Source organism: Spea bombifrons, chromosome 7 (assembly GCF_027358695.1).
Source record: "Spea bombifrons isolate aSpeBom1 chromosome 7, aSpeBom1.2.pri, whole genome shotgun sequence".
In the NCBI taxonomy this organism is placed as follows: domain Eukaryota; kingdom Metazoa; phylum Chordata; class Amphibia; order Anura; family Pelobatidae; genus Spea; species Spea bombifrons.
The window spans coordinates 23,371,104-23,390,990 of record NC_071093.1 but is presented as its reverse complement, the minus strand read 5'-3'; the positions used below and the strand labels follow the sequence as shown (position 1 = coordinate 23,390,990).

General features: G+C 44.7%; 1 protein-coding gene across 4 annotated transcripts in view; it reads left to right on the top strand.

The window, feature by feature from the left end:
• The window catches only part of NPRL3 (NPR3 like, GATOR1 complex subunit), a 177,692-nt gene that overhangs the window by 149,613 nt on the left and 8,192 nt on the right, over positions 1-19,887 (top strand). The window lies entirely within an intron of this gene.

The following is a 19,887-nucleotide window of genomic DNA, read 5'->3' as shown; positions in this document are numbered from 1 at the left end:
ACCAGAACAGGCCCTGCCAAATCAACACACACACACACACACACCAGGACAGGCTCTGCCACACCGACACCCAAACACACACACACACACACACACACACACCAGGACAGGCTCTGCCACACAGACAGCCAAACACACACACACCAGGACATTTTCTGCCACATCTACCCCCAAACACATCCAAAGTGCTTTCCACACTGGTTTGCTGTTTTTGTTTTTCCCCCTTGTGTATTGCTCCATGTGGATTTGTGCCCCCAGCCAGCCCCCTTTGTACATTATGCCCCTTGTGTATTGCCCCATGTGGATGTGTGTCCCCAACCAGCCCCCTTTGTACATTATGCCCCAACACCCTTGTGTATTGATTTATGTGATGTCCCCAGCCAGCCCCCCTCCCTTGTGTATTGATGCCTCCCTTTGCATTGTTAATGACCCATGTATATTGAACCCAGCCACCCACCCCCCACCTTTGTGTATTGATTTATGTGGTGCCCCAACCACCCTGTTGTGTACTTATACCCCCTAGCCACCCCCATTTTGTATTTAATTGTTGTCCCAATGCTGCCCCCCCTTTGAATATGGCTCCCCTTCCTCCTATTACCCCAAATTTTTTTTTTTTTTTTTAATACTTACATTTTTGCCGCATCCTTCACTGCTGCTGTCCTCCAACATGCTCTTCTACCTGTCACGAGGAACTGTTCCTTGTGACTCCGCCCCCTTGAGCGGCCCATCACATTGACGATGTGACGTGCCGCTCAAGGGGGCGGAGTCACACGGAACAGGACACTGGGCGGCACTGTGTAATGATTTTAAAGCGGCCAGCGTGTCTAACCGCCGCTTTAAGACTCGCAGCCACATCGGCTGCAATGGTGTGCCGGCATTAAATGGGCGGCCGCGCGGCCGTTTAATGTACTGCCTCCTCGTCTATAAAAAAAAAAAAAAGAAAAAAAAAGACGGCGTTTCAATTGGGGGGGCACACGGGGGGGCCATGGCCCCCTCTGGCCCCCCCCCGCCGACGCCACTGCTTACACACACACACACATACATACATACATACATGTACACTGCCCTCACACAAACACACACATACATACATGTACACTGCCCTTACTTACATACACACACACACATACATGTACAGTGCCCTTACACACACATACACATGTACACTGCCCTTACACACACACACACACATGTACACTGCCCTTACACACCAGCTAACAAATACCTATACTGCCTTTACACACCGGCCCATACACACACACACAAGCTTACAAACACATATATACACATACACTGCCCTCACACCCCTTTCTCCCCATCTCTTACCTCTTCCACAGTCTTCAGGGCTGCACCAAGGCATCTGCAAGATTGTGATCTCCCCAACCGGCCCAACATTAGGGAGCACGAGGTCTGTCATTTCAGACATCAGCTTCTGTGCTCCCTAATCACTACGCACCGGCAGTTAATACCGAGCGCCAGGATATGATGTCATCCCCACTCTCTGCATCGATAACCGACACATAGCGTTAAATGTGGGGCATAAGGCATTTCCGTAGGCAGAGTGCGCTATGAAATGCCTTTTAACCCCCTTAATGCCACTCTTTTGTCTCTTTGTTGTTTGGAGTTCTGTCCTCTACTCTCTAAGCTCCATGTGTGTGTGTTTATATGTGTGTGTGTGTGTGTATGTATATATATATATATATATATATATATATATATATATATATATATATATATATATATATATATATATACACATTAATTGGACACTCTGTATTCCACTCTATTTTATATATAAATAAATATATTTTTTATTTTCTTACTCCCTTCCCCTTTATTATTTTTACTCCTTTACCCTAGATTCCAATGGTATAAGGAGTAGTTTCATTTAATTATTTCATATAACATTCACGCAGTAAGTTAGTTTAACTTACTTTCACTCCATTTTAAATTCAGGTTGTAATCAAAAGCTTATGCGGTTATGTGTTCCCTCTCTTGTTGCCAGACCTCAGAGCTGTCCATGCTCACTTCTACAGTAGACAATATCCTTTCAAGGATTGCCCATTTGGAAATGTTTCTGTATCTCTTACCACATGCCAATGCGTCTCAAATTATTTTTCCAATACCAAGAGTCTCTTCTTATATCTTTCCTTGTTTGCTGTAACCCACATGGTACCAAACCTTGTATTTGCAGGGACATAATTATAGACAATACATCAACTTGATTTCCCTGCTAAAAGATTTCCAAGAAATAAAAGAAAATAAAATGAAGAGGTGTGGCCTTCTGTATTTTCAGAGACACCCTTTGCATAGCTCACCCTCATTGCAGTCAGGAACTCATCCATTATGTACAATGTAGTTGCCATTAATATGACAATTTTGGCCATCTTTGATTGCCACTGCTACCTCTTAGCCAACAGCAGGTATCCTAGTTATCAAATATTTCCCAAAGCTCCAAAGCCAATTATATTCATTGTTCCAATTTATGTCCTTTTACAGCTCCATCACCAAGTGAAATCGGGAAGACCCATTCTTTCCTGGTCAACTTTCCAGAGCTATTGGTCCTAAAAATACTGTTAATAAGTTAATACTAATAATTAGGTAATGCTAAGTTACTAACCTTTTAATAAAATACCAGCTTCAGAAAACACCTATGGAGCCCATGCTTCATTCATACCCTATCAGTAACTTTCTTAGTTATATAACTAAGGTTATCATACTAGTTCCTCTTAATATGAATGTCCTAATGTTCTCTCAGTAGCCACTAAGCCTTTTTAGTAGATGCCCTCTGGCTAAAGAGCCAGTGGAAATTTTGGTATGGTCTCATTCCCCTACCCTTATCTCCTTTCAAAAGTTCCAATAACTTTACCAAAAACAATTTTTTCAGCCTGTCTGTCAGTATACCACCCTGTTAGCGCAGACTCTGTATTTAGTTATAGGTGTCATATCTGTGGCAGCCTCTAGAGGCCGCCTGTCTGATCACAGCACTGTGTGGCCTAACGACCAAACCAGTAGTGATGGGAAGTTCGGATCATTAAAGTGAATCGGATCATTTCGACTTGTTCACTGAAATGATCCGATTCATGATCCGAATCTTCGGATCACTCGGCGTGACTCACAGGAGTTACTGTTTCCCAGTCCCTCTGTGCAGGCACACTAACGATTGTCCCCGCCCCTTTCATTAGTCAATGAACCCTCCCGCCTGCCTACTCTAGTGATGTCAATGAAGGCAGAGAGTCGTTCAAAGATTTGGATCTTACAGGGATCCGGATCTTACAGGGATTCAAATCATTCAGAGAATATCACCATACTTTTATAAATAAATACATTAACCCCTTAACGACAATCCATGTACATGTACGGGATTGCCGTGCAACGAGATGACAATGCCCGTACATGTATGGGCTGCCGTTAAATAGCTGCATCGGCAGCTTTGCAGCATCCACGGAAGCCTCACAAGTGAGGCTGACCTTGGATCCTGGGAGGAAAGCCCTCCCCGGAAGAAAAATGACCGCCGCCGCACCGATCATCAAAGATCGTGGCGGCGCCTGGCTAAAACAGCTTAGGAAGCGATCGGAATCGCTTCCTAAGCATAAAAACGGTGTTGCTGACATGCTTCGATATCGAGGCATGTCAGTAACACTACCCCCCTACCCCGATAGCCTTGTGATTGCTCCGAGGAGCAACCACAAGTGCCATCCTCTAAATAACGTTGCCGTCATTCACAGGATGGCATCAACAATAGATATGAGTTCACAGAGGGTCTATCCAGACTAGGGCTGCAACAACTAATCGATAAAATCGATAATAATCGATAATGAAATTCGTTGGCAACGAATTTCATTATCGATTAGTTGAATCGATTATTATCGATTATAAAATGAGGGTTTTTTCAGAGCAAACGCTCTGAAAAATCCCCCTCATTATATAATCCGTTTAATCTGACTCACCGTCTCACAGCAGCAGCTCCTACTTACTCCCCCTCCCTGTAATCACTGTGACAACTGGCCCCGCCCCTTCCTTCTCCAGGCCAGAACCACATGGCTGTGACACTCATCTAACTGTAAGTATATATATATATATATATATATATATATATATATATATATATATATATATATATTTGGGCTACTGAAAGTTAGGGGAGGTGGGTGTTAATTTAGGGGCAGTTATGGTTAGTGGGGTGTTTAGGGTTAATTTAGGGGCAGTTATGTTAATAGGGTGTTTAGGGTTAATTTAGGGGCAGTTATGTTAATAGGGTGTTTAGGGTTAATTTAGGAGCAGCTGTGGTTAATGGGGTGTTTGGGGTTAATTTGAGGCAGTTGTGGTTAATGGTGTGTTTAGGGTTAATTTAGGGGATGCTGTGGTTGATGGGGTCTTTAGGGTTAATTTAGGGGATGCTGTGGTTAAGGGGGTGTTAAGGGTTAATTTAGGGGCAGTTATGGTTAATGGGGAGTTTAGGGTTAATTTAGGGGAATCTAAATCCTGGGGGCAGTGAAGTGACATATCTGGGGGTATAAGGCATATACAGTATATAAGGCATATGTGGCGAGGGCAGTGTGGCATGTCTGGGGAGGACGGAGTGGTGTATCAGGGTGTATAAGGCATATCTGGGGGTAGAGTGGCATATCTGGGGGTAGAGAAGTGGCATGTCTGGGAGGCAGGGTGGCATGTCTGGGGAGGATGGAGTGGGGTATCAGGGGATATAAGGCGTATCAGGCACAGTGGCAGATGTGGGAGGCAGCGTGGAGTGGCAGATGTGGGAGGCAGCGTGGAGTGGCAGATGTGGGAGGCAGCGTGGCATATGTGGGAGGCAGCGTGGCATATGTGGGAGGCATTGTGGAGTGGCAGATGTGGGAGGCAGCATGGCGTGGCATATGTGGGGAGGGCAGGGTGGCATGTCTGGGGAGGATGGAGTGGTGTTTCAGGGGGTATAAGGCGTATCAGGCACAGTGGCATGTGGGGGGTAGAGTGGAGTGGCAGATGTGGGAGGCAGCGTGGCGTGGCAGATGTGGGAGGCAGCGTGGAGTGGCATATGTGGGAGGCAGCGTGGAGTGGCAGATGTGGGAGGCAGCGTGGTGTGGCAGATGTGGGAGGCAGCATGGAGTGGCAGATGTGGGAGGCAGCGTGGTGTCGTATATGTGGGAGGCAGCATGGCGTGGCATATGTGGGGAGGGCAGGGTGGCATGTCTGGGGAGGATGGAGTGGTGTTTCAGGGGGTATAAGGCGTATCAGGCACAGTGGCATGTGGGGGGTAGAGTGGAGTGGCAGATGTGGGAGGCAGCGTGGCGCGGCAGATGTGGGAGGCAGCGTGGAGTGGCAGATGTGGGAGGCAGCGTGGAGTGGCAGATGTGGGAGGCAGCATGGAGTGCTGTGGTAGGCAGCGTGGCATATGTGGGGGGGCAGCGTGGCATGTCTGGGAGGCAGCGTAGCAAGTCTGGGCTCAAATGTGCATATATTGGGGGGCTGGTTGAGAAATAAAGACAAGAAATGTATTATCAAAGTTTTTTTATTCTGCTGTTTGTATTTAACATCATTTGTTTAGTAAATTATTTTAAATAAATGAAAAATTTACATTTTTTTTATCCGATTAATCGATTAATCGAAAAAATAATCGGCCAACTAATCGATTATTAAAATAATCGTTAGTTGCAGCCCTAATCCAGACCCTCTTGAGAACTCTCGAGCTCCTCCTGTAGGTTGAATGCAGGCACCCTTATTACTACGAGTAATAACCCCTACTGTCCTTAAGGGGTTAATAATCACTGCCTCCAAGATTTAGATTCCCCCTATACCTCTAACTGCACCTTAAGTTAACTTTATTAAATTAACTCTCAGCATTAAATTAACCCTTAACACCCCATCAACCATAACTGCTCCTAAAATTAACCCTAAAGACCTCATTAAGCATAATTACCCCTAAATTAACCCTAAACACCTTATCAACCATAACTGCCCCTAAATTAACCCTAAACACCCCATTAACCATAACTGCCCCTAAATTAACCAGAAACACCCCATTAACCATAACTGTTAATGGGGTATTTAGGGTTAATTTAATTAATTTAATAAAGTTAACTGAAGGTGCAGTTAGAGGTAAAGGGGGGATCTAAATCCTCGGGGTAGTGATTATTAATGTATTCATTTATAAAAGTATGGTGATGTTCTCTGAATGATTTGAATCCCTGTAAAATCCGGATCCCTGTAAGATTTGTATCATTTGAATCATATGAATCATTTGAATCATATGAATCATTTGAATCATATGAATCATTTGAATCATTTGAATCATACGAATCATTGAACGACTCTCTGACTCTGAGTCATCGTTCCTCTGTGAATTAATGAGCTGTAACCTGATCCCAGAGTATGTGTCTGAGTGCTCTGCAGATGACTCGCTCTAGGATCAGGTTACAACTGCATGATTCACAGACTGAACTGCTACAAATTAATCGTTCGGTCTACTGAACCGATTCATCCAGATCACTAAAAAGATTTGGATCAAATGAACGATTTGTTCATGATCCGGACATCACTACAGACCAGTTGTATCTCCTTACCTGGGTGCAGCCCTCCCCTTAAGTACCAATTGATTCCTCCATTCTGGGCCTTTGCATTGCAGTTTATCTGACCCTGTTCTCCTGCTAGCCGCATTCTGTTTTGGATTAACCTGTTGTGGTCTGGCTTGCTGATTTTCCCTTGGTTCCTGATCTGGTTTTTCCACTGCCCATGTTGACCCGGCTTGTACTGACTCTACTCCTGGATTCTGATTTGCCTTTGACCCGGCCTGCTTGACTATGTCTGCCCTGTCTGAGGGCCAGGGCCGGACTGGGACTGAAAAGCAGCCCTGGAAAAATTTGGAGACCAGCCCCATATAGTTTATCTCACGGTGAAGCTCTTATACCCACACGCACCCCTTATACACACCCGAGTCACACTATGTGCCATTCTTTTTATCTCATTATTTGTATTAAAATGCCAGAAAGCAAAAGTGTTAAAAGGCCCTAATAAATGAAATACATTACACATAATGGGATCAAAACATTTACTACGGCGAACATTTTTAGATGAAAGAGTTCCATTTTATTCAGTGGAACAAAAAAGTGATCACATTATTCTTCACGATATTCTGGTAAGAAACTTTTATTTCTTTATTAATTCATGTAGACTATTTTTTTCCATATTTAATAAAAGCTATGATTGAGACATGTTTGGTTTTTATTTCCTTTCATTTGACAACCTACCCCCGAGTTATGCACCTCTGCCCCCTGATATGCCTTCTAACCCCCTATATTCCACTCTGCCTCCAGAAATGCCTTATACCCCCTATATGCCACTCTGCCATATAGGGGATTAAAAGGCATATCATGGGACAGAGTGGCATATAGTGGGTATAAGGCATTCCTGGAGGCAGAGTGGCATGAAGGGGGTTAAAAGGCATATCATGGGGCACTCTGCCTCCAGAAAAGCCTTATGCCCCCCTATATGCCACTCTGTCTCCCTGATATGCTTTATACCCTCCTATATGCCACTCTGCCCCATAATATGCCTTTTAATCCCCTATATGCCACTCTGCCTCCAGAAATGCCTTTTACTCCCTATGTCACTCTGCCTCCAGAAATGCCTTATACCCCCCGTATGCCACTCTGCCTCCCTGACATGCCCCAACCCTCCTATATGCCCCTCTGCCCCGTGATATGCCTTTTAACCCCCTTTTTGCCACTTCACCTCGAGATATGCCTTTTGACCCCCTATATGTCACTCTGCATCCAGAAATGCCTTATACCCCTATATGCCACTCTGTCCCATGATATGCCTTCTAACCCCCTATATGCCACTCTGCCATATAGGGGGTTAAAAGGCATATCATGGGACAGAGTGGCATATAGGGGGGTATAAGGCATTTCTGGAGGCAGAGTGGCATAAAGGGGGTTAAAAGGCATATCATGGGGCACTCTGCCTACAGAAAAGCCTTATGCCCCCTATATGCCACTCTGCCTCCCCAATATGATTTATACCCTCCTATATGCCCCTCTGCCCCATGACATCCCTTTTAACTCCCGTTATGCCACTCTGCCTCCAGATATGCTGTTGACCCCCTATATGTCACTCTGCATCCAGAAATGCCTTATACCCCTATATGCCACTCTGGCATATAGGGGGTTAAAAGGCATATCATGGGACAGAGTGGCATATAGGGGGTATAAGGCATTTCTGGAGGCAGAGTGGCATGAAGGGGGTTAAAAGGCATATCATGGGGCACTCTGCCTCCAGAAAAGCCTTATGCCCCCTATATGCCACTCTGCCTCCCCGATATGCTTTATACCCTCCTATATGCTCCTCTGCCCCATGATATACCTTTTAACCCCCTTTATGCCACTCTGCCTCCAGATATGCCTTTTGACCCCCTATATGTCACTCTGCATCCAGAAATGCCTTATACCCCTATATGCAACTCTGGCATATAGGGGGTTAAAAGGCATATCATGGGACAGAGTGGCATATAGGGGGATATAAGGCATTTCTGGAGGCAGAGTGGCATATAGTGGGACACACTTACATACACACACATGCCGATTTTTTTTGTTTTTAACAAATACAAAAAACATTATACAGTACAAAAAATACATTATTTTACTCACCTTCTACTTCTCTTGACTTCCTGGTAGCTGCACACTGTTCTCCTCTATGCTGACAGGATGCCACTGACCTGACATCCGGTGCTGCAGCAGTGCGAGGGGGCGGAGCTTCCACCTCACGCGGCTCCCATCACTATGCAGCCATCAGACTGCCGAGAACGTAATCTAAACGGCCGATGCGTGCTGATGCCGCCGGCCGGAGCTACTTTAACACTTTTTTTTTTATTTATATGGTAAGCTGGATCGGCTCGCCATATAAAGTAAAAAAAAAAGTATTAAAGCAGAGGCGGCCGGCGGGATCAGCATGCATTGGCCGTTCAGATTACATTCCCAGCAATCTGATGGCCGCATAGTGATGGAAGCAGCGTGAGGGGTGAAAGGTCAGTGCGAGGGGGCGGGGCTTTCACCCCTCACACTGCTCCCATCACTAGACGGCCATCGCACACGGCTGCTGGGTGCTGATGCCGGCCGGGTGGCCGGCCGCATTAGCACCCAGCGGCTGCTTTGATTAGTTTTCGGGCAGCCTGGGGGGCAGCTCAGCGGCTGTCTTCATGGCCGCCCAGCCCACGGACCTTCCGGCCCACCGGGAAATTTCCCGGTATCCCGGTGGGCCAGTCCGGCCCTGCTGAGGGCTCCCTGCCGTGTGTCCAGTGCCCTGCTGTGTGTCCAGTGCCCTGCTTGTGGACTTTCAGCCATGTTCCAGAGAGTGGCCCTGCCAATCCAGTTGCAGTACTATCTTGTTCCCGACTAGGGGGCTATTGTGCTGTACATCTGCCTTTGTGCCTGTATCCTGTTTGGTTGTGTCTGCAGCCTGTAATTGCCTGTTTTGCCAGCTTCTCCAGTCCAGTACAGCCTGTGGCGTCTTAAATTTTGCCTGTCTATACCTTCTTTCTAGTAATATCGTGGGGTACAAACTGAGCCTCTGGTATCCCCTGTAACTGGGTTCTTACCTGACATGCTTACCGGAGCCCTGACACCCTTATTTTTTCCAGATAAGAATCCCTTCAATGTTATCTTAACTGGTCTAGCAGAATCATTCCCTACAGCAGATTTTTCATTTTTCCTGTTCTCGGTCCCTGAACCCTGTAACGCTGACATACGTGCCAGATATGATTTCGTCATGTAGGTCAACTTTCTAAAACACCAAAACCCCTTAGTTTCCTCCTCCTAAATCTCAGACCCCTCTGTAAATCGTGATTTTTCAGCAGTTTACTTTGATTAACAGTTTGCAGACTCATGGCCCCCACAGACCTTTCCAGTAAATTGTAGAAAAGACCGCTACGTGCTGGGATTTATGACGTTAACCTGTCTGGCTTTCCTTTAAATATTACCAATTCCTCTTTGTATAGAACTCCACTTACACCAGTGGCTTAAGACAATATGTTTATTAAAATAAATGTAAGTGAAGTGTCTGAAAATACAAGGATCTACTACACTATGCTGGTGACTGCATGTGTGGATGTAAAGGAAGGGGTGTCCATGCCACCTTAATGTTATCCCCACCACACCTTTATAGCGATAGTGCCTCACCATAAAATAAATTAATTAGATTTATCTAATAAAAACCATGTACATACTGCCTTTATAGCATTAGATGCTGAAAAGGCATTCGATCGGGTGGATTGGTTATTTCTGGAGGAAACACTAGAAGTTTTTGGTATTTCAGGACAATTCAGAAATAATGTTTTAGCATTATATAATAATTCTTCAGCACTAGTAACTGGACCTATGTTTACCTCAGAAAGCTTTAAAATCAGCAATGGCACAAGTCAGGGCTGCCCTTTGGCCCCACTGTTATATATTTTAACAATCGAGCCATTAGCTCAAGCGATCAGAAATTCACCTAAAATAGAAGGAATTAAAATCAGAGGTAATCAATAAATTGACGCTCTTTGCTGACGACATTATTTTGACACTCTCCCATCATGAAAAATCAATAAAAGAGGTGTTAGAAGTGATTAAAGAATACAGTAAATACTCTAACTATAAACTGAATATTGATAAAACCCAAATCATTTCTATCTATCAAACGGAAGAACAAACTAAAGTTCTATGATCATACATAAATGTGGATTGGAGCAAAAACTCCCTTGATTATTTAGGAATACAAATAAAATATAATTTGAAAGAAATGATTAGAGATAATTATTCAATATTACTTAATAAAATGAGAAAGAAATTACTAGATTGGAAAGGGCTCGAAATTTCATGGTTGGGGAGATTGAATGCAATAAATGCATACTATATCCCTAAAATATTATATACCTTAAGAGTCATCTTTTTTTTTTTTAATTATATATTTTTTTTCTTTTTTATGAAGACGAGGATCTTCCTGATGATTACATGGATCAGAAAGCAGGGTTCAACAACCTAATTTTCCTTGTCATAGAGTGTGTTTTGAGAACGGAAGGAGGTCCCCAGAGACCTCAGCATGGTCTGTTCATCCCTTGCCTGGTCACTACTATCCTGACGATGGCTCATGCAATGTCGGCATTTGGGTTATTAACCCTTTCACGACAATCGACAGGCACATCACGGAAACACATTCCATTGTCTACAATCGATGAGCCTCGCACGTCACGACTTAAAAAGGACGTAGAAAGCGATCTATGATTTAGATTACACTTCCTTCCCCCAAATGTTGCTGTTATATCGCGGTCGAGGCATTCAGCAACACAGAGATCTGGAGCAGGGGCCCCTGCCTTGGACATCAACGTCCGCTATGTATAATGTGGCAGCGGAACACCTCATAAATTTTAATGGTGACCCTCTTGGAAACTGGTTTGACTATGACGACACTGACGCCATGTTGCGAGAGGCAAAATATCTCGCAGTGGCGCTTATGAACACTCTCCGGAAAGGTCACAGTGCGTCCTGAGGTGGGCTTTGGTGTCGTTGAATGCCTTGCTATCGAGGCATTTCTGGTGACTGTTGAGGCCATTGGAGTACAATGAAGTAATTGTTGTATTCAAGAAACCAGTTTGAGATGATATGTGCATTATCTTGCTGGAAGTAGCCATCAGAAGATGAGTACACTGTGGTCATAAAGGGATAGACATGGTCAGCAACAATCGTTAATTTCTAACGATAATTTGTTTTCCGTTAGTCCTAACGGCAGCACAAGAGGGGTATTACTGCCCCTGTGAACAATTAGGACAGGTGACAGGTGAAAATTAATGATTTACACAATTAAATAAGCAATTAACCCCCATTACCCCCTATAAAAGGAACTCCACCCCTAACCACAGTGTGCTATAACAAGAATAATAAAAAATATAAGAGGGAGGGATATTAGTGTGCTGCCGTTAGGACTAAGGGAAAACAAATTATCGTTAGAAATTAACGATTCCCTTACGTCCTAACTGACAGCACAAGAAGGGAAGTAGCTAGAAGATTACCTATGAGGGAGGGTCTTCCGGTTGAACGACATTCAGAACAGACCGCCCAAAGGCAGTGTCTTCCGAACATCTTAAATTTAGCCTATAATGGCTTCTAAAAGTGGAGTTAGAACTCCAGGAGGCTGCAGCACAAATATGTTGAAGAGGGATGAGGCCCCTCTCAGCAGCCGAAGTAGCTACCACTCTGGTAGACTGAGCATGGACAAAGGCAGGAGGAGGCAAGCCTTGAGCTGAGAAGGATTCTCTGATGGCTTCCTTTATCCACCTGCTCAGGGATGGTTTAGAAGCTTTAGATCCTTTGTTCCTGCCAAAAAACTGAAAAAGACACCGGATCTTTGTAGATAGATCTGTAGACATCTGGAGACGTAAGAGTATGTAGAAGAGATTCTTCTTCTGGTGAAGGATCCAGGTGAAAAACAAGTAGAGAAACGACCTGATTAACGTTCTGAAACAAAGGAATCTTCGGTAAAAAAGCTGGCAGGAACCTTAGGAGAACCCGATCAGGCAGGAATAGGGTGTAAGGCTCAAAGGCACACAGCGCTTGCAACTCACCAATGCTCTTGGCAGAGGTGATCGCCACTAGGAAGGCAGCCTTCCAGGAAAGGTACTTCATGTCCACGCTTTCCAATGGCTCGAAAGGGGGAGAGCATAACCCCCTGAGCACGACAGTAAGGTCCCATTGAGGGACTGGTCTCAGGATCTTAAGTTTTAACCTTTGGCTCCTTTAAGGAACCTCCTGGTAAGGGGTTCTTGGGATAGAGGTTTCCCTAAGCCGATATGGCTGAGGTGTGCACTCTGAGTGTAGAGGGAGCCAGGCCTTTATCTAGTCCATCTTGGAGGAACTGTAATATGGAAGAAATGGGGGGATCTGATTAGTAGACTCCACTCTCGAATGAGACAAAGTCCTCAAGACCCCAGAAGAAAGTCCACTATCCTTCAATAGCGAGCTGTTAATCTCCAGGCTGTCAGATTGAGAATTCTCAGATCTAGGTGAGAACCTGTGCCCAGAAACACAGGGTTCTCTGATATTGGAAGCTTCCAGTACAGACCCCTACTCATCCCCATGAGCTGGGTGAACCATGACCTCTTTGTCCAGAATGGAATTATCGCAATAATCGAGGTCTGGTCCTGTCTCATCTTAATCAATACCCTTGGTATCATGGAAATTGGAGGGAAGATGAAAGCCAGCCCGAACCTCCAAGGGATGGACAGAGCATCTATCACCCAAGGATTGTCCTCCCTGTATAGGGAGCAGAAGATCTTCACCTTGGCGTTGAACCTCGTAGCCATTAAGTTGATTTCTGGCATTCCCCACTGAAGAGTAATTTGATGAAATACTTCCTGGTTTAGTGACCATTCGCCTGGAACACTGAGACCCCGACTCAGACGGTCCGCTACCACATTGAGAGATCCCCGAACGTGGACTGCAGAGAGGTGGGAGAGGTTCTGCTCTGCCCATGATAAGATCATTCCCACTTCCTTGAGAAGAGGTTGAGATCTCGTGCCACCCTGTTTGTTGATGAAATAAACCGCCGTCATATTGTCTGAACGAAATCCGCAGATTTGAGAAGCAAAGTGAAGGAGCGCCAATCTGATTGCTCTGAGCTCTCTGAAGTTCGAAAACATAAGGCTCTCTGATTGGAGAGGGCGTAGGTGCCAAAGAGCCCAAGGGACTGCATCCGCAGTCGCTGACATGTGCCCTAACATCTTCATAAGCGTTCTGATGGACACCGACAGAGGGGTCCTTAGAGAACTGGCGGCTCTGACAACCCGATTGTATCTGTCGAGAGACAGAGAGAGAGTCATCCGGGTCAAGTCGATTATGAACCCCAGAAACTTCCTGGAAGTGGATGGAACCAAATCGGACTTTTGGTAGTTTACTATCCACCCTAACTGGTGGAGAAAAGCCAGAGCCTGCTGACGATGAGAATACAGAATTTCTGTAGAAGCGGCTTTTAGAAGCCAATTGTCTAAATATGGGACGATTTCTAGGCCTTCTAGTCTCAAGATTGCCTCCACGGCAACTATAACCTTGGTAAAGGTATGAGGAGCAGAGGAGATTCCGAAGGGAAGGGCAGCAAACTGAAGGTGTTTCACTTCGCCACAAAGGGATACAGTCACACGCAGATACTTCCTGTGGGCTTGGCAAACAGGAACATGAAGGTAAGTGTCCTTCAAGTCTATAGAGACCATCACGTCTCCCGGCAGTAAGATATTTATTACAGAGCGGATGGACTCCATGCGGTATTTCTTTCTCGCTATGAACTTGTTTAAATAGCGAAGATCTATGATCATCCGCCAGTCTCCTGTATATAGGTGTGGATAGAAGCCTCTAGGACTCTTTGTCTCTCACGCGAGAGAATCCTTGTCAGAACAAAATTCAGACGAGGTAGGGAAACAAAAGGTTCTGGTATGGACCTCTCCCAAGCCTCCAGAAAAAAAGATAGACGACCTCCCACCGGGGGGTCAAGCACTGGAGGAGGGGTTACCTCCGGACTCTCTGGCGCCAGACTCTCAGAGGTCCTTTCTCTTCTCATAGGACCTGCGGGAGCGACCTGCTCCTCTCTTCTGAGTGCCCTGACGCCATTGGGATCTAGAAGGTCCCTGGGACCTGGATCCTCTGGACTGTCTGCCCCTCCCTCTAGAAGCCTGCTGGGGGAGGGATTTGCCTTTCTTGTCAGAAAGGCCCTCCATGATCCTGTCCAGCTCACTGCCAAACAGCTTGCCAGGTTCGTAAGGCAACCCACAAAGCGAAATTTTGGAGGCGTTGTCCGTTTTCCAGGGTTTTAACCATAGGGGTCTCCTTGCAGCAGCAGATAGCGCTATAGATTTGGAGGCTAGCTTCAGATGTTGAGGCGCAGCATCCGAAAGGAATTCCACCGCCTGTCGAGCTGTTTTAAACTGCTTCAAGATATCGTCTCTTGGAACACCTGCATCAATATCCGACTGGATTTGAGACATTCTGGTGCGCAGAAAATTAGTAACCTCACTAGAGGCAATAGCCACAGAAGCTGAGGCAAAAGCAGCCGCATAATTCCGGCGCAAGGAACACTCTGCGCGCCTATCCATGGCATCCTGTAAAGAAGATCCATCATCCGCCGGTACCATGGTGCTCTTGGACATCTTGGCGATGGCCATGTCGACTTTAGGGGAAGGACCCCATGGGCGCTGCTGGTCTACATTAAGCGTAAACATAGATTTGAACCGCTTGGTGATAACCGGACCTTTATCCGGGAATTTCCATTCAGTCTCCTTTAACTTAATGAGAGACTCATCCACTTTGAAGGCCCTTTGCCCTCTAGAGGTGGTTTCAGGAGCTTCCTTAGGGTCAACATCCTGGTCCCCCGACCGGATGGACTTTAGTAACCGTTGGGTTTTCTCAATGGGAAACCAGAACGATGAAGCAGATTCTTCTTCTTCAGAAGAGTCAAGCTCATCTACAGTGAGATAAGCGTCTTCAGACATAGGGACCACCCTAGGAGGGGACTGGGCCCTAGGTCTCTTTATCTGGAGTGTATCCTCAAATCTCTTGAGAGGATCCAACAAAATCTTTAACTCAAATCATCATATCATGTATATTGGGTTCTGCCTCAGGGGGATCTCTGCAACTTGAGCAGCGACTGTAAGGGTAAGCATCCTCTAGAGGTGTATCACACCCGCGGCAGGTAATATGCCTGCGCTTGGCAGTGGACTTGCGGCCCTCAGGAGCAGGGTTCTCTGGAGTACGGGATGACATCTGCAAAAGAGATGACCAAAATAATATAAAGAGTTTTATTAAACATAAAAATCTTCTTAGTTATACCTACCCTGAGATTGAAAATGCAAGGGAAGGATAACACACAAAGCCAAAGATAGACAGGAGACTCTAGGAAGGCTAACTTAATAGCTGCACCAAGAGACAGCCTAAAGGACACTAACAGGTTAATATACAATAAACGGGAAGCCACGCCCCACAGAAGTGACGTCAGACGGCACAAAAGAAAATAGGAATCCAAGTAAGAACAAGCTTTCTATGGGATTATTACTGCTGCTGAGGGAAAAGAAATGGATTCCTCCCCCTCAGCAGCTAAAATGAGTACAGGGGAGGCATAGAGAAACTCCAGAACATCACAGACATGAAGATAAGCAGCTGGGAGGAGACATCCAAACCAGTCAGGTATAGATCCAGCACAAACACACAGATAATGCTGGGTGAAATGAGGCCGTCCTGCAGCACAGCAGATAAAAATAGGATACACAATCCAAACAGGAGGGCACCTGAAAAAAAGTAAAATAATGGTTAGCAAGCTAACACAAGGTCACCTGTCCCAATATGTCCAAAAAGCACACTGTGGTTAGGGGTGGAGTTCCCTTTATAGGGGGGGGGATAATGGGGGTTAATGGCTTATTTAATTGTGTAAATCATTAATTTTCCACCTGTCCTAATTGTTCACAGGGGCAGTAATACCCCTCTTGTGCTGCTAGTTAGGACGTAAGGGTAGGCTGTCACATTTAAACAATGCTCAATTGGTAATAAGGGACCCAAAGTGAGTAAACAAAATGCCCCCCACACCATTACACCACCACCAGGCTGAACCGTTGATAACATGAAAGCATGGAACCATCTTGCTTTGTGTTTACACCAGAGTCTGACACTGCCATCTGAATGTCATAGCTGAAATAGAGACTCATCAGACCAGGCATTGTTCTTCCAGTCTTCCATGGTCCAATTTTGATGAGCCTGTGTGAATTGTAGCCTCAGTTGTTCCCCGTTCTGATGCTCGGTTTGAACTCTAGAAAGTTGTATTGACCATGTCTATGTGCCTAAATGTTGCTGCCATGTGATTGGCTGATTAGCTATTTGTGTTAACAAGCAATTGAACATGTATACCTAATAAACTGGCCAGTGAGCATATATTGTATAAGTTTATATCTTTTTATCACAAAAATTCTCGCCTGAAAAGAGTTAAAATAGTGGCATGTTAAATGCCCATGGGGTGTCTAGTTTTAAGAAATGTATGATTTGATGGAGTAAATTGAATTGGCCGGGTTCAAATGTGTCCCAAAAATAGGCACAGAATGACTAGATGTTCCTGAACACATATTGAGATGTTGTTTGACAGTGACATATTACAGAAGGGCTAAATTCAGGGGAGGTCTAGTCAAGTGGTCCATTGCGCCACCGAATCAGCCCACCATCCATGCCCATCTTTTCCTGATTTTTCTAACACGTTGATGTAATGTGATGGGATTGGGAGTACGTCATCAAACGTGCATTATTTTGGTACTTACAGGGTTTAACCCCTTCAGTCCCCTATGTATGTACCAGTACGTCCAAAAAACGCATCCCAAGAATCCCTTATGGACCAGCCCTTCTTGCATAGAGATCACGGCGTCTGTGCTAGTGATGTCCGGATCATGAACGAATCGTTCATTTGATCCGGTTCTTTTTAGTGATCCGGATGAATCGGTTCACTAGACTGAACGATTCATTTGTAGCGGTTCAGTCTGTGAATCATGCAGCTGTAACCTGATCCTAGAGCTGTGAGTCATCTGCAGAGCACTCAGACACAGACTCTGGGGTCAGGTTACAGCTCATTAATTCACACAGGAACGATGACTCATAGAGTCAGAGAGTCGTTCAAAGAGTCGAATGATCCGAAGAGTCGAATGATTCGAATCTTACAGGGATCCGGATCTTACAAGGATCCGAATCTTACAGAGATTCGAATCATTCAGAGAATATTACTGATACCATACTTTTATAAATAAATACATTAATAATGTTCACACTGCCCCCAGGATTTAGATTCCCCTGAGTTTGCCCCCATTTACCTATAACTGCACCTACAGTTAACTTTATTAAATTAATTAAATTAACCCTCAGTCATTAGCATAAAATTAACCCTTATACCCCATCAACCATAACTGCCCCTGAAATTAACCATAAAGATCCCATTAACCTTAACGGCCCCTGAAATTAACCCTAAAGACTCCATTAACCATAACGGCCCCTGAAATTAACCCTAAATACTCCATTAACCATAACTGCCCCTAAATTAATTGCATGTACTCCAGATAAATTACCTAATAAATTGGTATGGTTGATGGGGTCTTTAGTGTTAATTTAGGGGCAGTTATGCTTAATGGGGTGTTTAGGGATAATTTAGGGGCCGTTATGCTTAATGAGGTGTTTAGGGTTAATTTGGGGGCAGTTATGCTTAATGGGGTCTTTAGTGTTAATTTAGGGGCAGTTATGCTTAATGAGGTGTTTAGGGTTAATTTGGGGGTAGTTATGCTTAATGGGGTCTTTAGTGTTAATTTAGGGGCAGTTATGCTTAATGAGGTGTTTAGGGTTAATTTGGGGGCAGTTATGCTTAATGGGGTGTTTAGGGTTAATTTGGGGGCAGTTATGCTTAATAAGGTGTTTAGGGTTAATTTAGGGGCATTATGCTTAATGAGGTGTTTAGGGTTAATTTGGGGGCAGTTATGCTTAATGGGGTGTTTAGGGTTAATTTGGGGGCAGTTATGCTTAATGGGGTGTTTATGGTTAATTTGGGGGCAGTTATGCTTAATGGGGTGTTTAGGGTTAATTTGGGGGCAGTTATGCTTAATGGGGTGTTTAGGGTTAATTTGGGGGCAGTTGTGGTTAATGGGGTGTTAAGGGTTAATTTTAGGGGCAGTCATGGTTGATGGGGTGTTAAGGGTTAATTTTAGGGGCAGTCATGGTTGATGGGGTGTTTAGGGTTAATTTAATGGTGAGGGTTAATTTAATTAATTTAATAAAGTTAGCTTAAGGTGCAGTTGCAGGTAAAGGGGAATGTAAATCCTAGGGGCAGTGATTATTAATGTATTATTTATAACAGTATGGTGATATTCTCTGAATGATTAGAATGCCAATGAAGGCAGAGAGTCGTACAATGATCCGGATCTTACAATGATCCGGATCTTACAGTGATCCGGATCACTGTAAGATTCAGATCCCTGTAAGATCCGAATCTTTGAACGACTCTCTGCCTTCATTGACATCACTGGAGGCAGGGGGGAGGATTCATAATGAAAGGGGCGGGGCCAATCGTTAGTGTGTCTGCACGGAGTTACTGGAAAACAGTAACTCCGTGCAGGCACACTGAGTGATCCGAAGATCCGGATCATGAATCGGATCATTTCAGTGAACGAATCGAAATGATCCGATTCACTTTAATGATCCGAACTTCCCATCACTAGTCTGTGCCTCATCGGAGGACAGGATATCCCCTGCAAGGGATATCCTGTCAGACGAACTTCCAGGTTACGTCTGCAGTGACGCAACCCGGAAGGGAATGCCCGATCACGAGATCGGGCCATTTAAAATGTAATAGCTTCCCGGCTTTCATGCCGGAAGCTGTTCCATCAGATCAGACAGCAGAAAGCTGGCGATGTCGGCTTCAATTGTCAGGGGGGAGTCCAGGCTGTCAAACGCTGCAAGAAGGGAATCCATGGGGGATTCTTGGGATGCGTTTTTTGGACGTGCTGGTACGTCCATAGGGGACTGAAGGGGTTAAACCCTGTAAGTACCAAAATAAATGTAAATACTAGGCATATGTGGTGTTTCCAAAAACAGGACAAATACCTAAATACACTTTTTGAATTTTTTTTTTCCATTTGCACTGGTTATATATAGTTTTTATAGGTGAAACTGTGAAAATATTTCCCTTTTTTCCCCACATTTTTAGACATTTTTCATACTAAATGATGGTTTATATATATATAATTATTATTTCAAAAGAAAGTCATACTTGTGCTGAAAAAAAAGCAATATAAAATGTGCACTAAATGAGTTAGTAGGCAATCAGAGTTCAAAAAATCATAGCAAAAGCACAAAAACTGCA